Source organism: Rhinolophus sinicus, chromosome 3 (assembly GCF_057876585.1).
Source record: "Rhinolophus sinicus isolate RSI-liver-muscle chromosome 3, RSI-T2T, whole genome shotgun sequence".
Taxonomy (NCBI): Eukaryota; Metazoa; Chordata; class Mammalia; order Chiroptera; family Rhinolophidae; genus Rhinolophus; species Rhinolophus sinicus.
The window spans coordinates 46,481,163-46,500,237 of record NC_142503.1 but is presented as its reverse complement, the minus strand read 5'-3'; the positions used below and the strand labels follow the sequence as shown (position 1 = coordinate 46,500,237).

Here is a 19,075-nt window from a genome sequence, read left to right as displayed (position 1 = left end):
ACTCTAGTGATGTGGACTTCATAGGTCATTGCACAAGCCTACAAACACTCAAGAAATTCCATTTAGCTCTGGGTTTGAATGTCACGTCTACTTACGTAGCCAAAGGATCTGATTCTTTTTTTTTTTCTTCTGCACCTAGAAAGTTTCGTTTGGGAAACAGGTGGTAGGGAGTGCTAAAACCAACAGGCTTTCTTACTATCAAAATGTGAAGCAAGTCAACCCAGCTGCTAGAGTCAAAACACAAGTGGACTTTGGCAGTTTGATCCAGAAGGGAGAACGCATAAAGGGAGTGGGATGGTCCAGAGGGCAGTGACCGGGAGAGCACACGGGAAAGACATAGAACAACATTCAAGGAACTGTTCTCCCTCCCCAGCCAAGAGAGCTGCTGCAGGAAAAGGCCAAGATAATGTGTGTGACCAGACACCAATGTGTGTCCTTTCAGCCTGGACAAACATACATCAGAGGTTATGCACACACGATACCCTCAAAGTCAAAATCACTTGTTATCAACAAAGCTCATACTCACATCTGGGCAAAGGCAGAAAGATCACACACAGACACACATGCACACACTCACCTGAGACATGGATAAATAAGCGTGCTGTCCAAAGCTGTCACCTCTATCTGTAACAGACTGCAGGGGTCTTCTCTCGGAACTCTCCTGGTGTCTTTCAAGGCTAATTGTTTTCTCAGACCTCTGTTTTGACTTTCAACACAACTGAATGCATTAGCAGACCAGCTCAGGCATGATTTGCTGGGACTGTGGGGTTGGCGCCCTTTAGTGGGGGAAGGAATGTGGTGCTCAGGAGATCTGGTACAGTGGGGAGGGCATGGGGCTGTGGGGATGGGGGAGCTGGGGAATGAGCGTTAACACTTTTGACAATCTCTGCGCCCCAGTGAGTATAAGGCCAACCTCAGAAACCGAATTCACAAAAGGTCCCACAGAAGCCAGCAGCCTCATGCTGTGGTTACCTCAGTCTCGGTTGGTCGCTATGGAACTGGGAGATGATGGCAGGTATGGAGATGCGACACCTATGAGAGTTTCTAGTTTTAAGGTAAGACTTGCAAACAGGCCCTGGGGAAACTGAGGTCATACTAGATGCTTCAAAAACCCTGTGGCGTGGCCAACCTCTAACCCAAATTCTCACTCATGCTCCCCTGAAAGCCCCCAGAAGAGTCACGTGAATGAAGCCCTCCTCAGGGACGGCTGTTTTACACAGTTCAAAGCTTTGAATTCCAGCCCTGCTGCAGCTCTCTTTCTAGGTAAATGAAGGAGATTTGGGGGAAATGTATCAGATTTCCCTCATATAGATTCAAGTGAAAAATCAGCCCTTTATTTCCAAAGGATGGGATTTTAAAAATGCTAACGGGCATGCAGATTCAGAAAAATGGAAATAACTTTCATGAATTTTTCAGCCGGTTTTCCAAATATTCCAGCTTACGCACCAAGGATGTATTCTAGTTCTTTAGACATAAAACACATTTAAGTGGCCCTCATTTAAAGCGAACTAGATACACACAGGCTCTGCTCCCCCACCCCACCGCCGCCGCCATGGAAGGATTGGTGGCGTATGGAGCCACCATGTCCTCAGGACTCATGTCCAAGGATGGAGTAGCTGGTGTGCTGTCCACTGCGCCTGCTGGCAGCTTCTATTGCCATCCATTCTGCCCACCCGGCAACTGCTCAGTACAGGAGAGGAGCAACGCTCCGCACGTGAGGCATCCAGAGGCCTTCCCAGAGAAGCCAGAGCGCTTAACCACCAAAGGAGTGCTCCAGTGCCAGGAACTGAAGGGGAACTCAGAATTGAAAAAATATTGCAGAATGTTCAGTAAATAAGCAATCTGCTAATGGGCTGACAACCCCCAGAAGGCCCAGCTCTTTCTTTTTTTTTTAAGATGCAAGAGATGCAGCCCGAACAGCAGGGAGCTCCATCCTCATCCAAAATTTATAACACAATCAATCCATTCAGTATGTTTGGAAGAGACTTTCAGTGTGTTTAAGTGCTGATGAAAACAGAACTAGTATAGAGAAAGAGAGGTTGAAGATACAGGAGAGAAAGAGATTGGTCAGTGGAGAGAGACTAGTGAAGAGGTGAGAAGCTGGACTCCAGCAAACAAGCACCGGAATGGTCGGAACTGGGGGGAAGGCAGCTTCCTTCACTGTCTCAGGCGGGGAGGGAGAAAGCACAGGCCCAGCTGCAATTGGGTTTGTAGGTTTGGTGGTGGAAGTAAAGAGGTTTGAGCCTGTTCACCATCACATCCAGTTCTGAGCACAGGCAAGAGTTGTCATATATCACCTGAGTATTTTCATAAGTGCAAAGTTTTATGGAGTTGGAGCTGGACAAGGGGAAAGGAAATAACGGTCAGAGGTCAAGGCTCTTAAAGCAGCAAGGTTGTAGGACAGCGATGTCTTACATGTGTCTGGAGGATGGAGCTACCTGCTGTTTCTGTCTTTTGGGTTTTTAAAAATAATTTGTCTAAACTTTTTGCTTCAGAGTGATTAGAGTTAATCGGAAAAGCTGGCAAACACCCTGGGGCTGTCACCCCTAGAGTGCCCAGAGGAGAAGGCCCAGCAGATTCTGGGGGCCATGCCCCCAGTCCAGGAGAGTCTGTAGGGGCCATGAAGGAGCAATCAGCCTGGGCTTGGGTGCAATGCCAGGTGTCAGTCAGGAAAGATGCCAGGGGAGCTGCTGTGTAACATGTATTGCGGAAAATCCCTTCAATGGGAGTATGCAAATGATGCCCTTTCTCCGTTGATTTACAAGTGAGAGAATACATACCCAGTTTGTTTCAAGTGAGAGCTCTTTGCACTTGGGGTGTTTTTACAATGCTTCTCACGTACCTGGCACAGAGCAGTCACATAATAAAAATTCACCGAATGAAAAAAAAGTGACTGTCTAAAGGATGAAAAAGTACCTGTAGAGTAAAAATGGGAAATTTGGAAATGACTGGAAATCCATTGAAGCAATTTCTACTTCCCCTCAATTCTTAGGGATTAAAGTATTAATTTTACATTTGAATTAAGGATTTTAAACTCTACCACCCATCCACTGTTAACATCTTGTTTATATAGGCTTTTATCTATGCACACATTCTTTCTTCCTTCTACTTTACAGAAATGGAATCAAACAGCACATCTTATCCTGTGAGCTGCTTTCTTTTTTCTCTTAGCAATACATTATAGACATCTTTCTTTTCCCAAAGTCCATAGATACCATTTTAATCCAGTTCTAGGAGTTATGGTGGATGCCATGGGTGTCAGACATGAGATTGCCATGCAATGGAGAGTGGGATGCGAAGAAAAGGAGAAAGCCTGGGGAATATATGCACTTAAAGGGCAGGCAGAAGAAGAGGGACCCATGAAAGACTAGAAAATGGCCCAAAAAGATGAGGGGAAAGCATGGAGAATTCATGTCAAAGAAGAAAAGAAGGTGAAAATATCAAGAAGGAAGTAGCCAATGGTCCAAATGCTGCAGAGAGGTTTAGGAAGTCGAGGACTGAGAGGTGGAATTCGGTTCAGCCAAAGTGAGTATAAAGTTTCTCACTTTATACTTTCCCACTGCTCCAGTTTCCTCATGTTATGAAATGAGAAAAGAGAGCTTTGTTCTACCAGTTGGACAGACCATTCCTTGGCCTACAGTGATGGTGTAAAGTTTGTGTTTTGAAAGGGTAGCGGTTAGAAATGCCTTTAGCTGCCTTTAACAGAAACCCAAATACAAAGTCTTAACCAAATGGGTTTTATTTTGCTCAGCTGAGAAAAAGTTGAGGTGGGCAGTGAAAGGCTGTTGCACCTGTTCAAGGTGGTCATCAAGGACCTGCACTGCTTTTAGCTCTTGTTCCACCATTCTTTCTGTGAGGACTTTATCCTCATGGTTGCAAGGTTACTGCTCTGCCTCCAGCCATCATATTCACATTCCAACCAAGAAGAAGACAGAAAAAGGGGCATGCAAAATTCCCATACTATCTGAGTCCATTTTCACCAGAAGACTCACCCTGCAGACTTTGCTGACATATCATTGGTCAGAACAGGGTGGCACGGCTGCTTCCATGTATAGGAGAGTCTGGGACTATGAGTATTTTCACCTGAGCACATTGCCAACCATTTCTTCTGACAAAGAAGAACAGAATGGATACTAGGGAAGCAACCAGCAGTATCTTCTGTAGGGTGATTATGTGAGAAAGGTTAGGCCTGAACATAACAGCTTGCAGCCTTCTTAGATTTATTACTTTTCTTTGTGAGAGACAAAAATACTAAGCAATCCATTTGACTCTAACAGGAAGTAAAAAATAAATCACAGTGCTGGGCCCATTTTCTTCATAAAGTAGGGCAGTAAGAGGGTTCAGTGTCAGCTAAGCCTGTGTTCCAGCTCTTTCAGTTTTACTGACAGGGCCGTCTTATATATATAGCTATGCAATATATTTTTTAAGTTAAAATATATATTGCCATGCAATATGTATATTTTTAATTAAATTCCACCTTGCAAAAATAGTTTGAAAAATTCAAGCACGGCAAGTTCCTGGGAGACCTGAGGGTGAGCTGTTTGGGGCCTGCATGACTGAATTTCTCTCTTCTGATGACAGGCTTCCTGGAAACCTGTTTAATCCCCAAAGTTGTGTGGAGGTGGCAGAGTTTCACCTCTGAGCAGAGGGAGATACCCCATCACCAGGCCGCAGCAAGTTCTGCAGGAAGAACTGCTGCCAGTTCTCTGAGGTAAAAAGGAAAAACAAACTGCTGAGGTAGAGAGAAGGTTTCACCACCTTTCTTCATTAAGCAGTAACCCTGCTAGAGCAGTTCCATGTTCTCCAAGAACCGTCTGCCCTCACCCTGTTAAGGCTTCCTCTTCGGAGTGCTGGTCTCGAAACAGCGTTCTGCTAGGAAAAAGGAGCTGTGAGAGGCAGCCTTCAATATCTGAGGCAATCTGTAGATGCCTGGATAGATTTACTTTTCCTCCAATTCCCCACCATTTCTCTGCCCCATCTCTCTGCCCCCCACATGGCTAGAATAATATCTTTGTTGGCTACATTGAGCACATGCCAGATGCAGCTCATCTAAGTGAGCAAGAGCTTTCTGGGACGAGGCCTGATGAAAGAAAAGCTGAGCAGAGATCGGAGAGCGTGCCAAATCCTGGCTGCTGAAAGGAAAGCCGTATTATTTGAAGAGGACTGTGTGTGCCAGCCCATGGTCAGACACCAGGAAGAGGCAGAGTCGCTGAGCAGGATCTTCATTCCTGCCTAGCTCTCCCTGCCCGGCACCCTCCAGCTGAAGATGAGCGATGGCTCTGGGGAAATTCCACTCTGTAATTCATTTAAGTAGGATAAACAGAGCTCCCGCTCTGGAAGATTCAGCCCTGAGCAAAAGGCACTTGGAATTTACACGGGGGGGCTCAGATAGCCGTGAAACACAGAAGAAAAACCTGGAGTCAGGTGACACGAGATGCAGCCAGCTCTGACACCAAAAAGCCATGGGACCTGAGTAAGTGACTTCATTCTCTAGTCTTGATCTCTCATCTGTACAGGGCTGTGTTTTGTAGAGCCCTGAGGGTTGCAAAGGTTTCTAGAGTTTCCACAGACATTTGATTTAAATTGCATTAACATATTTTTCCAACTTTATAAAAAATAGATACAATCAAATATTACATATGCCAAATTTTAACACACTGAAGACTGCCAACACGTTCATTATAACGCCGCATAAACACCTCTCTGTGAGTAAACCTTGGACAAAGCTGTCCTGCCATCTGTCTAATGGAAGAGTATCCCCAAGTTGCAAGGAAAGTTATCTTTAAAACACACACACACACACACACGCTATTACCATGTGCAACTACTTATGTGAATGAGGATTTTCCCCCCTCAGTATTGTGCAACCCACCATTCCAGAAATAAAATGGACACAAAGGCAGACCTGACTGCTCTTATCCATCTAATTTCAATTTGGGGGATAAAAAAAATAGCCTTATTATACTCACTGCTTAGCCTACAATTTAACATCATTTTAACTTCAAAACACATTTTTTCCTACCAGTAGAATACTGCTTTGTCTCATTTTTGTGTTGATGTTCTGATAGGGTTATTTTACTAAATACTTTTGGAAATTGTTAGAGAAAGACTGCTAAGGGGCCTCAGCTATTGCTTTCTGAGTTTCGGTGACTGAGGGCCCTGCTGCGGGTCAGGTGGTTACCCAGACAGGATTCCACAGGGAACAGGGGGCAGAGGAGGTTGGATGGAGGGGGTACAGCTAATGAAACCAATGATGGGGACATCATGGCGTCTCTTCAGCCAAAGAAAGGTATTCACTGTGGGAATAATAAGAGAAGTGTAAAGGAAATGGCGAGCTAAGTGGTCAGCGAATAGACACATCATTTGGCTCTGTGTGCAACTGTCGGTTAAGATTTGCCCTTGGTATCCCATGAATGCTCTTCCCCCCAGTAGAACTTCCAAGAAAGTGCCTCATCACACTGATCAGGTAACCACGGCCTGTGAGCCCCAACCTTGGGAATGCTGTGTGAACACTTTTTGTTTCTCCTTCACTTTTCGTGCTCATTTCACAAGGGCTTGCTTTTCAACTTCCTTTTGTCTCTGGGGTAGACAGTGGTGGGGCATGTAAGTCGGAGGTTGGGACCTACTTCTCTGTGTCCTGGGGTTTCCAGCCTCTATCCTATGGACCCTAATCAGAGGTTTCTCTTTAACCACTACCATCTACTGATCATGAAGAAAGGGATCCTGTTCCCCTCATTCTTCTTTCTCCAGCACCCTGTACGGTACTGAGGGTGTATGGAGTGTCCCATCAATATTTAAGTCAGTGCTCCTCAGTATTGTTCAGGGACCAGCAGTATTAGTCTCACTTGAGAGAGAGAGCTTGTGAGAAATCAAAATCCTCAGGCCTCGTGCTAAACCTGCAGAGATGGGGATCTCTGAGAGTGGGGCCGGGGAATCTGAGTTGACAAGCTCTCTAGGTGATTCCTATACAGTATGAGAACCACTGTCTCAACGGACAACTGCGTGAATGAAGGGGCAGTGATGGGAGATAATCTGTGCTCCTTCCAGGGCCCAGAGGAAGGGAGTCAAACTTCCTGGCAGCCAGTGACAAGGCTCGCCTGGCCAAACAGGCAGCATCTCTGCCTGTGGGCCTGAACAGACAATTTTCTGAAATTGTCAGCAAAGATTAAGGACCCTGCTTTACCAGCTGGGGGATTTCTCCTGAAAGTCCCAAGGTTGCTGTGTTTTTCTCCCACTGGACCCCTTGCCCTATAACCACTTTGCAGCAACCAGTCTGATGCGCTCATTGTCTGGCAATGGTACCTCCTTGTCTCTGCCCTTGGCCCTGGGTGGGTTCCTGGATCTTCCGCCACCTAGAACTGACCCAACCTGTCCCCCACACCCTCCCACCCCCACACCCCCATCCAAGGCTTGGCTCTGCCAGTGGACAGATATTTATCGAGCACTTGCTAGGCACAAGGTTTCATTAGCTGTAGCCCCTCCATCAGACCTCCTCTGCCCCCTGTTCCCTGTGGAATCCTCTGTGCTGCAACTTAACAGGATCTCACAAACAGCTGTCATCCTTTGATATAGTGGCCGAGGAAGAAAGGACCCAGAACAAACCTTTTGCCAACATGGTGGTGAGTGTAGCTCTGTTAATTTCAAATTTGCTGTTCAAGTCTGGTACTAAACTTTTTGAAAGAGACAAACAGATGCCCTACAGTGCAGGGTGTTGTGTGCTGTGGCTTCAGTTAGGGAAATCATATGAGTCACTTATTTAAACTCATTAAAATATTTTCTTTTTTTTCATCATTTAGCCACAAGCATTAATTAAAGCATCAAAGAATAAGTGTTTGGACTTATAAAATCTTCATAACCAGCCAGAGCAAAAGGAAAAACTATTGAGCCTTTGGAACTTTAAAAATGCGTTTTCGAAATGACCATATTGGAATTGAACATTTTTCTTTAGCAAAGTTAGATTCCAAAAAAGGAAAACAAAAACTAAGACATAAACCAAATTGCTTTAAAGAATTACCCTGTGGCAAGGTTATTTATTTTACTTGGAAGAACCAACCTAGAATGTATTTGTGCTGAGTAATCCATATTTACATGTGGTAGAGATAGTCTTCAACTTAAAAAAAAAAATATTACGAAAGTTTATTTTAAAGTCCATGTTAAATTTAAGAATACATTTTCTCCTAGAAAAAAACTCGTTATTCGTGGTGGAAAGAGCGCTGGGATTGGCCCCTGTCAGGCTGCACAGCCCATGATTAGGTCAAATAATGAGGTAAAGGGGGCTCACGGGGTCATGGAACCTGGATGAGGGGGACTATGGGGGAAGGGTGGCGAGACAGGGGAAGGAAACCCCCGCCCCTCTTTCCTGGCAGCCTGAGTGTTGGAAATGAGCTGTTTTATTTTTTCAAATAAATTTTTTTTATTGAGCATCCTATGTGCCAGACATCATGCTGGGCCAAGGGATATAATGAACATGACTGAGAGCTCCTTGCCCTCAAGGAGCAAATAAATTACTGGGAAAGATAAATGATTTAATAAAGAATCACAAGTGGGAACTTTCAAAAATCATAGGAGCACCTGACTCAGACTTGAGGTATCAAGGAAGGCTTCCCAGGGGAAGTGACATCTGACATGAGACCTGGAGGATGAATAACAATTAGGCAGGTGAAGGGGCCAGAGGGTCAAGGGGAAGAGGAATAGCCCCCAAGCAGAGGAGTCTGCAGGGACAAAGTCCCAGGGATATGAGACATCAGGCTGGTGGGGAAGGGAGAATGTGATGGGTTCCATTTTGGAAATGTTGCTTGACATGTCTGTGAGATGTAGGTTGTCCTGTAGACAGAGGGCATGAGGCATGCAGCTTAGGAGGGTTGTCTGGGCTGACAGTACAGACATGAGAGTTATGAGCATGTGGATAGCAAGAGGGAATTGAGTCACCCAGGGAGAGTAGGAAAGGAGCCAAGGAAAAGAGTCAAGAAAGTGGAAAAAGGTCACTAGAGTCAAGGGCTTTGGGGAGATCATATAAGCGAAGAATTGAAGTTTCCATTGTTTTCATCACAGTGTCACTGGAGGTTTGGGCAAGAGCAGTTTCATGGTGGGGAGGCGAGCAGAAGACAAAGGAAGATTGAGGAGAGAGTGGAAGGTGAGGACATGGGAATCAAGGAGTGCAGGCAGCTCTTCCCAGAAGCAAAGCTGGGGTGGGATGTGGGTTTAGGGAGAGTAGTTTTTGTTTGGATGACAGAACAGATTAAAGTAGCCAGTGAGAAAGGTTGAAGGTGCTGGAGACAGAGAGAGAGGGAGCTAAAGTGAGGTCAGTGGGAAGGCAGCCGAGGTGGGATCCAGCAGGCAGAGAGGACTTAGCTCCAGCGGGAGGATAGTGGAGGGTGAATGCAGCTTGGGAGGTTGGATTGCCCGCAGAGTTGATGGAGTTGGTGGAGGAAAGCAAAGTTAGAGGGAGGAGAGAAGGTTTGCGGAGGGTGGAGGCCTCAGGGTCAAAGTGCCCACCCGTTGCCTTAATCTTCAAGCTGGAGCCTTCCATCCCTGCCTACCACTTTGCTCTCTTTATAGTTCATCAAAATTTCCATTTCTCAATCTAGCTGACTAGATTTCAGAACGGAAGCAATCCGATTAAATGGGTTTATGCTCAGGTGTGAAGGACTGACAGCTCATAACCCTATTTGAGACATTTGCCTTTGTGTGGAAAGGATCTTATTCCCCTAAAACCTCCAATTTAAGGGTTTTCAAGTAGGGGAACAAATAGAATAGACGTAGGCAGTGGGCCAGGATATCTATCCAGGGTCTACTTCTGAGGGTATCTTTTATCCACACAGAGATCCAAAGGATAAATGTCAAGGAAATAGAAAGTTCTACAGAGAAGACATTGTGCAACCAACTGCATGATGTGGATAGAGCCAGATGGCCAGAGCAAATTTCTGCATACTCTCCCAGGTCTAGCTTTTCCAGGCATTGGAATGGCCCAGAATTGAGAGATCACGGCTCCTGAAACAATTAGAGCCCACAGCCAGGTAAGACTGGCCTCCACACAGCACACCAGCTGTCACTGTGTTAAGCTCACATTAGGTAGCACACATAAGGTGTAAAGCAACCATCGCTGACAATTGGAATTGACCTTGCAGACAGTGTCCACTGATGGTAATGGTAATAATTTGCAGTAGGTCAGCACTAAAGAATACTTCATTTTGTCATCTATTACTGCAGCCTGGGGCATCGGAACTGTTCAAAGATGTTTAGGATGGAAAAGTCTTTATACCTATATGTGAGCAGCATACAAAATGTGTGGGATAGTGTGCTTCTTGGTCCTCTCAGCTGGGGTGATCTAGCACACACAGAAACTCCGCCTTTATCAACCCTGAAGTCTATCAGCTCATGTGCTCAGACTCAGAGTGAAAGAGCATTGCATTTTGAATCAGAAATAATTTTTAAAAATATTTTGCTGATTTTTTTATGTTAAAGAAAAAGCATGCTCATTGTAGGGCATTTGGAAAATACAAAAAGGCCACAGAGAAAAGGAAAGTTACCTGTAATCCCAACTTCCAGGAATAATCATTGGAGTCTATTTTGATCCATTTCATTTTAGTCTTTCTCTCTCTCTCTCTCTCTCTCTCTCTCTCTCTCTCTCTCTCTCTCTCTCTCTCTCTCTCTCTCGTTAGGGATCATATCACTACATAATTGTGTATCCTGCCATTTTCTCTTAATTAAATCAGGAAATGTCAAAGCAGTACCAGAACTTTTTTATTTCCACATTTTTTCATTTATTTCTGTTTGCATCTTTCCCTCCTCCTTTGCCAATATTTCTTTATTTTGGAGTATTTCCATTTTTATCAAAGTTCAATTCAGGATGTAAAACAGTTTATGCTTTTTGAGTTTTATTTCCTCCCTACACTTGTTAAAATAGACCAGTAAAAATAAAAGTTTTCCAGATTATGATAGATCCACCTCCAACTATATAACTGGTTCAATTTAGAGTCTTAGGATAATGATCTGCCACCATATGTGGGTTATAACTTGAGGTTTGCATAAAAATGTGTCTTGGATTAACTGACTATGCCACAGTGCCAGGTAGCTGGCTTGTTTCTAGGAAGTTAAATGCCTGACTTTTGATTGGTGCCTTGGGTAGAGCTTTCTGATGAAGGCAAATAAAACAAACAATTAGGGATGTGACTTCAGGTGTGGTCTCCTTCCCATAGAGGTGTGCTCTGTGTTCAAGAAGATTTTCTACAAGGGAGGCACATTGCCTTAGAAAGCAATTATCTTATTTAAGCCTACACTTGTCTGGGGAGCTGAGGTCAGCCACAAAGCCATTGGAAAAAAAGGAGCTGTCTGCCATAGAAAGCAGTTTCTTTAGGGGAGGGGTCAGTTTGAACAACTTTGCTTTTGAATTGAGTGACCTCCCGAAACCAGAGCCTGTGTAGATTAAACACAGAACAACCTCAGGCCTCAGCCCAACCCCTCCCTTCAAATCACTCCCATCTCAAAACAAAAACAAAAACAGAAATACTTTAAACTTCACTTTCCAAAGCCAATGCCCTCCCCCCTCCAAACTGTCTGTTACTGCTTCTGCTTGGATTATTTTCATTTGGGTTGTGTTTTTCTGACCGAAGGCCAGGCCCTTGTCTTTGTGTATTTGTAAAGTGCCATGTCTACTTACTAGTCTTTAGAAATTACAGACAAAAACAGGAATGCAAGAGAAACTGGCAGCTAAAACTTTGCAGCTTTTCTAAACCAATGCACTACGTGAGAACCAGAATGGAATATTTTTATAAGACAATATTGAAACATTCTAATCCCAAGAAACTAAATTAAGTGTGCATTAGCTGAATATAAAACAGTGCCCCAAGTTGGCACGGTGTCTGCCACTCGCATGGCTCATCGTGATGCCACATTAATGAGCTGTTGCTTTGAGGTCAGTATAAAAGGGAGCGGATCCTTTTCAGTGAATGAGCTTCACAACAATTTCATGACAATGACACGTGGGTTTAGACTTCAAGCCACCCTCTGTCCTTTTCTGTGCCAACTTCCTGGAGATCCAGAAGTATCGTAGGCGTGCTGGTTTTCATCTTATGACATGTATCTGGCTGTGCTTAACTTGTAGAATTTAGGAGCCTTGGGAAAGAGAGCCCATCATTGGAGAGACACAGAAATGTGAATGTTTGGATTCAGCAGAGAGGAGCTATGAGGCCAGGTCAGCACAAGCAGAATCAAAACGGAGGGAAAATGGACAAAGCAGAAATTCTTTTTCCTTCCTTCCTCCCTCCCTCCCTCCCTCCCCCTTCCTTTGTTGGGGTTGGGTATAAAAAATGGAGTCTATAAAATCTTCCTTTCTTAGAAATTTATTTCCTAGTTTTATAAAAAATGGTGTATTAGACGTTCTCTATCATTTAATAATACACTTGTGGACTAAAAGATATAAGTGCTTTATAAAATCAGACAGTTATGTTAAACTAGCATATCTACCTTTATTAGCCTGAGTAGAAAGACCTTTAATATTGGTTTTTAGAAAGCATTTGAATACATTTGTTTGGTATTGTTCAATAAAGTATTCAATTAGTAAAAAATCTTTCCTCCTCTCCCCCTTTCATCTTTCCCTTCCACTCTGTCTTCCTTCCTCTCAAATGAATTTTGTGGTAAATTGTTTCCTCCTCACTTTGACTATAGACATGACTTCAGAAAGAAATAACTGGAAAATCACGTTTGAGATCTTAATGTCATGAACTGTCTTGCTCAACCAAGTTTAGAAAGTAATTCATATGTGAGGTGTGGGTTACACAACAGAATAGGACTTGAAAGGGTTTGTACCTAAATGTCTTCTCTTTGGAAACCCAGTGATGGCCTTAGAATCCACGGGGAAGCAGAGCAGTCTGACAAAACTCCTTGCCGCTGAACTGCCCTAAAGTGAGCTGGCAGCCTCTGGGCAACTTATGTCACCAGGGTGATAGACCAGGACAGTTAAGGTGCAACGAGGCCAGGAAACTTTTAGTTGGAAGCATAAGTATTGAATGTAATGACCCAGGCAGCAGCAGAGGTCATTGCAACAGAACTCAAATGAAATGATCCCCCATGGAACACGCTGTCTTTCTCTTTAAAGCAGCCCTGGAAAAATCATAGAACCCAGTCAGAATAGAAAGTTTTAAATTTTACTTTTCATTTTAGCGATCAATAACTGAAATATTTAACAACAAGTGAAAACCTCCCAAAAATAAGGTTTGGAAACTTACAGTTAAGCTTTCATCACAGATTTTGTTCCAAATGTACATTATCGAGGAAAAACAGTAAAAATATACTTTTTAGAACAATTGTAACTATTATAAGAGGTCTTTTTTATGAGAAACATTGTTCAATGTAGTTTCATTTAATTTCTAAAAATAGACAACAAAATGATTCACAGATGTTGATTTATGAGAAAAATAGTGAACTATATAAACTGAAACGTATTTGAAGGAAGGATAGAGGCCCTCACTAGAAACCATTCCTTGAAAAGTACCTCCTTCTCCCTGACTTCGCAGGAATTTCCAAGTCCTGGCTGGACCCACAGCACATGGGCAGCCACACAACAGGACAGCAACTGATGACCTGGGTGTCCAGTGTAATGTTCTCTAACAGGGATGAGCCCAGGTAAGGGCGGGTTCCAGAATCACCTGGAATGCTGGTTAAATGCAGATTCCCAGGCACCACCCCTAGAGATTTAGATTCATTATATCTAGGATGGAGCCGAGAAATTTATATGTTAAACATGCATTCCAGGTCATTCTGCTGTAGGTGGAATAAGACCTACATTTTGAAAAACATGCCTCTGAGAAATCCCAATGAAGTCATTTTCCCACTGTCAGAATCCTGCCTGCAGTTGCCAATTGGGGTTCATACGGTCCATCCAGTGGTTTTTACTAATGCCCGAGGCAGTCTTTAATACCCACATTTTTGGAAGCCACAAAAGGAGTAATTAGAAATGACCAAGCCCACGTTATGGATTGAGATCATAAACTGTTTACTATATAATTAACTGAAGCATAATTATATAGGTCAGACTGCCATTAATAGAGAGTGTTCTGGAAATACACTTAATCCCTGCTGTTGTATTATTGTCAAAAGATTCACTGCTCCTCCTGACTCAGCCTCTCCCTGATGGTTGTCCCTGGGAGATTGAACTTCCTGCCCCATTGTAGGCAGGTTTGGCCATGTGACTTGTGTTGGCCAATGTGGTTGGGAAGTGGTGGTGCCACTGTGAGCAGAAGCTTTCAAAAGCCATGGTTTGGTTTGCCCTCTCTTCCTTCTGCATGAGGACAGCATGTCTCAGAGAGGACTGCTCCTGTAGTCTGGCCCTGTGTAGGGAAGACGCAATGGAGCTGCAGCAGACAGGTTCCAGCAGTGAGACGTAAACCTTGGCTGCTGTAGGTCCCTAGATGGCCGAGTGGCTTGCTCTTGCAGCAGAACTTAGCAAAACCAGCCACTAGTATGGCTCCTCACTAGTACTGGTGAAATTCTGAGCCAGGCGTGGCTAAGGGAAATGTCTTGGTCTTGATTCTGTCTGGAACTTTCTTTTGCCATCTGAATTTTTTGTGTTCTACACGAGTGTGTGCTTCCTTTTCATGCCATATTTAATAGTAACTAACTACAGAAAACTGTGGGTCATCTTGTAAATGCTCAAAGTTCAGAGTTGAAATAGCAAAACTTCATCAGCTGTATTTTGATAAATTCATTCTTAATTGTCCAGAACTTAGAAAATTCCCTCCACTTCTGATATACTTTGCAGAGTAGCTGGCCACCAATTACTGATTTGCAGGACCACCATCTCTATGTGTGGTATTGCCGCTTCTTGTCCAACTTTCTGTTCCGCGTGTGCTGTGATCTTAGTGTCTCCATGGGGCTATGGCACTGAGGAAGGATGTTTAGTTGCCTCTGCTTTGTGATGAAAGAAAAAGTTTTTCCACTTGAGACCATGTTTTTAGAGCGCTAGTGTGGGCTCTGTAGTATTTCCTATATGTCATCAACTATCTCTGTGGAACTGAGGTTTTATTGTTTAACCATTTCAAGCTCCCAACTATGTTAAACCAGTGTCCTCATGTTGCTGGTCACTGTCAGGACACTCTTTTGAGTTCAGACTGGTGGGAGAGAAAAGGATGGGTTGTGGCCAGCTCACTGAGAATTTCCCAGACATCCTAGCCCGTCTCAGCTCCAGAGCTGCTGGTAATGAGTGACCCAGTTTTCTGTTAATCACACCTAGACTTTTGCCAATCAACTTCCAAGTTTTCTATGTTGCCTTTGGTTAAGGAGTTGAAGAGCAGACAAAGGAACATACTCAAAGTTAGTGGTTTGCAGCTTGGCCTTGGAAAGGCCTGACAGCAGAAAGCAGACAATCAGTGGGAGCTAGCCCAAGTTCTTGCTCTCCAGATCTCTCTCCAAGTCTCCTTGGTCTCCACCATCCCCTGCTCCTCAGTCTCCATGATGGGGTGATGTTGCCCACAGCTCCCGAGTCCACAAGTTACAGTTCTAGCCTCTTGCACAGGAGGAATCTCTCTGTTCGTCTCCATCCCAGGATCATTAAATCAGCAAATATTTATTGAATACTTCCTGTGTTCCAGGCACTGTTGCAGGTGCTTTGGATACGTGAGGGAATCAAGAAGATCCCTGTAGGGTGGGAGATGGGAATCAGAATTATGTCCCATAAATATGGTTGCCAGAAGCCCAATTCTATAGAGCTCATCAGGGGCCTCAGTAAGAAAGGGCATTGTCAGCTGGGCAGATACCCCAGAAGGTGATACTTGCACAACCAAAAAGAAAATGCCAAATGGAAAAATTGTACCATTTTAATTCACCCACTTGGGCATGATCTCATACAGCATTTTTCATTCAAGTTTCGACGGTGCACTACAAGCCTAATGTTATCATTTCTCATTAGTTCTCTTTACTCAGAGCCAGGTTGGCAACTCATGCTATTAATTTCATTTCACAGAAGAATAAAAAACAAAAAAAGCAAAAAACCAAATTAACAACAATGAAAAAAAAACAAACAGGGGCAATGAAAGAAAGGAGTTAGATGAAGTCATTGTTGCTTGGGCGCCATTCCTAAGAATTCTTTTGAAACTGATGATTCTCAAAATATGGTCAAATGACCACAAGAGTTCACTTCTGGAGTGAATTAATAGTTTTCTCACAGCATTTCTCAAAGCTGTCTTATTCAAAGCTGCGCTATTCTTGTGGCACATTCTATTCAACTGTTTGGGAGGAGAAGTGGAAATAGATGGCATTGCTCAAGCAGGCTCTGGGCCACCATTCTAAACCTTACTTCTGGTGCTCCCAGGCAGGCTGTAGCACTCCAGTCAGAGATTTATAAGGCTGTGGTATGAATGGCTATTTTGTAAGTGAAAATATGCTTTTGATTTTGACTTTGGTATAGTGAGAACAACGAGACATGGAACCTGAATGGAGCTGCTCCAACCGAGAAGCAAACCAAAACCAGGAGTGAAAATAGAAAGCAGGTGTTTACCTGACTCTGCCACAGGAGTTGCTAAGAAAATCCTGGAGACTCATTTCACTGCAACATGCTGTGGCTTCATCCCATAAAGAGCAGGTCCATTTAGGAAAATAAAAAAAAACAGTTGCAAGTGGTAAATATTAGTTCAATAAAGAGTAAGGATTGCTGGCCCCATGTTCCCATAGACAAACGTTAACCCAGCAACACCCAGAGAATGCATGAGAGCCTCAGAAGGTCCTTCATAGTACATGAGATGATTGATTTCTAGGGAAGGGAGGGGACATTCAGGCAAAGAAGATGACCCAAGGAGAGACCTGGAGGCAAGAGTTAATAATGATTGTCTGAGAGCCTGTGAGTTGTTTCTGGCTCATGTGAGGCAGGGAGTGTGAGGAATGAGGCTGGCAGAGGTGGACAGTTGGTTTGAGAGACTTGACTTTATTCTGTAGGTATAGGGAGCCATTGGATGGCCTAATGTGGACTTCGGCTGCTGTTGGGAGACAATTCCCCAGGAGTGTCTCACTTTTCTGCATGTCTTGTGAATGAGGTAATAACTGCCCTTTTGTTCTGGATTATTCTTTCACGGATGCTTGTATAGCAAGCATCCTTGGAAGATCACGATAGTGACTCTTGGGAGCAAAGGGCAGGCAGCTCTGCTTGCAGCCCATGAGAAAAACGTCAGCTTCCACACTCTTCAGTCTCTTCCTTCTTCCACCCATCTCTGCTGTTGAGTTTCCTGGAGTCCAGCACTTGGCTGTGCATCTCTTCTAAAACTACATCCTATGATTCGGATCTCAGGCATACTCATGGCCTCAAAACGCACTTACGTAAACATCTGTGACTCTCAACCTCTGTCTTTAGTTCAGGCAACTGTTCTGAGTCCCCCATGTAAACAAATGCCAGGTAGACAGACAAACCTCAGAAGCTACCTAATCCAAACTGACCAAACTCTTGATTTCTCCCTCCACACCGGCTTCTCCTCTTGAAATTCCCTTTCTCTGTGAATTTCTCCCCAATCCCTGCATCCCCTGAATCAGATGTCTGGGATCATTTTATACGTTTCCTATCCCACGCCTGTGTCATGTCAATCCTGTCTCTTCAAGAGCTAGTGGATCTGGGCCCTCTGCATCACCTCTTGCCTGGTTTAGGCCCTCATGCTCTCTCATTAGACAAAGGCCCCCTCTCCATAGTCCCCCCATCTCCACTCCCCACCCACTGCTCTGTCTTCCACACTGCCACCAGAATCCTCTCCCTATAACTGATCTCATCTAGTCTTGTCACTCTTTTGCTTAAAATCTCTCTCGATAGCTCTTCTTTCCTTTCAAGATACAATGCAAAATGTCACCATGGCCCACAATGCCTGTCACTAGATCACAGCCCTCCCTGGCTGACCTTTAAGGGTTAGTCACACTAATCTCTTGTCCTGCCCACCACTTAGTCTAATCTCTAGTAACAGGATTACTTATTTCAAATGTACTGAATTCTTGTATGCTTCTGGAGGCTTCTGCCTTCTCTCCCTTTTTCAAAACTTGGTGAGGTGGCCATGAAAATGCACCTCTCAGACCTCCCACTGCAGAATACATAACTGACCAGGGCCCCAACTAGTATGCTCTGAAATCCATCACTGCATTTGCACTAAGGCTGTGTTTCCCACAGGATGCTTGCAACCATTGAAAGAGCCTAGTAGAAAATTAGGCAGGTCCTTTTCTAGGAGACACAGAACTTTCGGACAGCCATCTTTGACTTGAAGACTCCCTGACAGCCTTGCTGAAACTTCCGTAGGCTGAACCCAGCCTTCCTTTCCTCTCTTCTTTAGCCCAGGTCAAACTTGCACAGAGTCTGATGACTTCTCCCAGCCTTCTCGGGCTCCTTCCCCATCTCCTCACACAGATATTTTCTCTAATCAGATGTTTAGTTCCATCTTGCTGTCTGCTTCTCACAGGATTCAGACTAGCATTCCCAGCTGAAGGGTCCCAAAGACTCATTTTAAAGGAAATAATAGAAAGAAGAACAATCTAAGCCTTAAAAAGGAGACAAAAATAATACTAAAAATTAGAGTAGATGTAAGTTAAATCTGAAACAGACAAACAATAGAGAAAATCAACAAAACCAAAGGCTGGTTCTTTAAGGGGAAAATCAATAATATTGACCAACCTCTGGCCAGACTGACCAAGAAAAAACTTAAGAATGAAAGAGGCATGATCACTGCTGATCCCATGAACATTTAAAGGATAATCAAGGAATATGACAAACAATTCCATGCCCACAAATTTGATGACCTAGATAAAATAGACCAATTCCTTGAAAGGTACAAACACCAAAACTTACACAAAGGGAAATAGATTATCTACCTAAGCCTGTATCTATTAAAGAAATGGAATGAATAATTAATAACATTCTAGAAAAGAAAGCACCAGGCTCAGATGTTTCACTGGTGAAGTCTACCAAATATTTAAGGAAGAAATGATACCGATTCTCCACAATCTCTTCCAGAAGATAGAAGCAGAGAGAATACTTCCTAACTCATTTTGAGGCCAGCCTTATCCATAATACCAAAACCAGACAAAGACATTATAGAAAAGAAAAACAACAGACTAA

The 19,075-nt window shown here is 43.8% G+C and overlaps 1 long non-coding RNA gene across 2 annotated transcripts in view; it reads left to right on the top strand.

The window, feature by feature from the left end:
• The first annotated feature begins 5,203 nt into the window (after positions 1 to 5,203).
• The window catches only part of LOC109445685 (uncharacterized), a 56,674-nt gene continuing 42,802 nt past the window's right edge, over positions 5,204 to 19,075 (top strand). Inside the window, exons 1-3 of one of the 2 annotated variants that reach the window (XR_012495089.2) lie at positions 5,204 to 5,473; positions 8,182 to 8,266; positions 9,822 to 10,016. This is a non-coding gene — a long non-coding RNA (uncharacterized LOC109445685). The remainder of the gene's footprint in view (positions 5,474 to 8,181; positions 8,267 to 9,821; positions 10,017 to 19,075) is intronic. The other variant, XR_002137068.3, reaches the window with a different exon arrangement.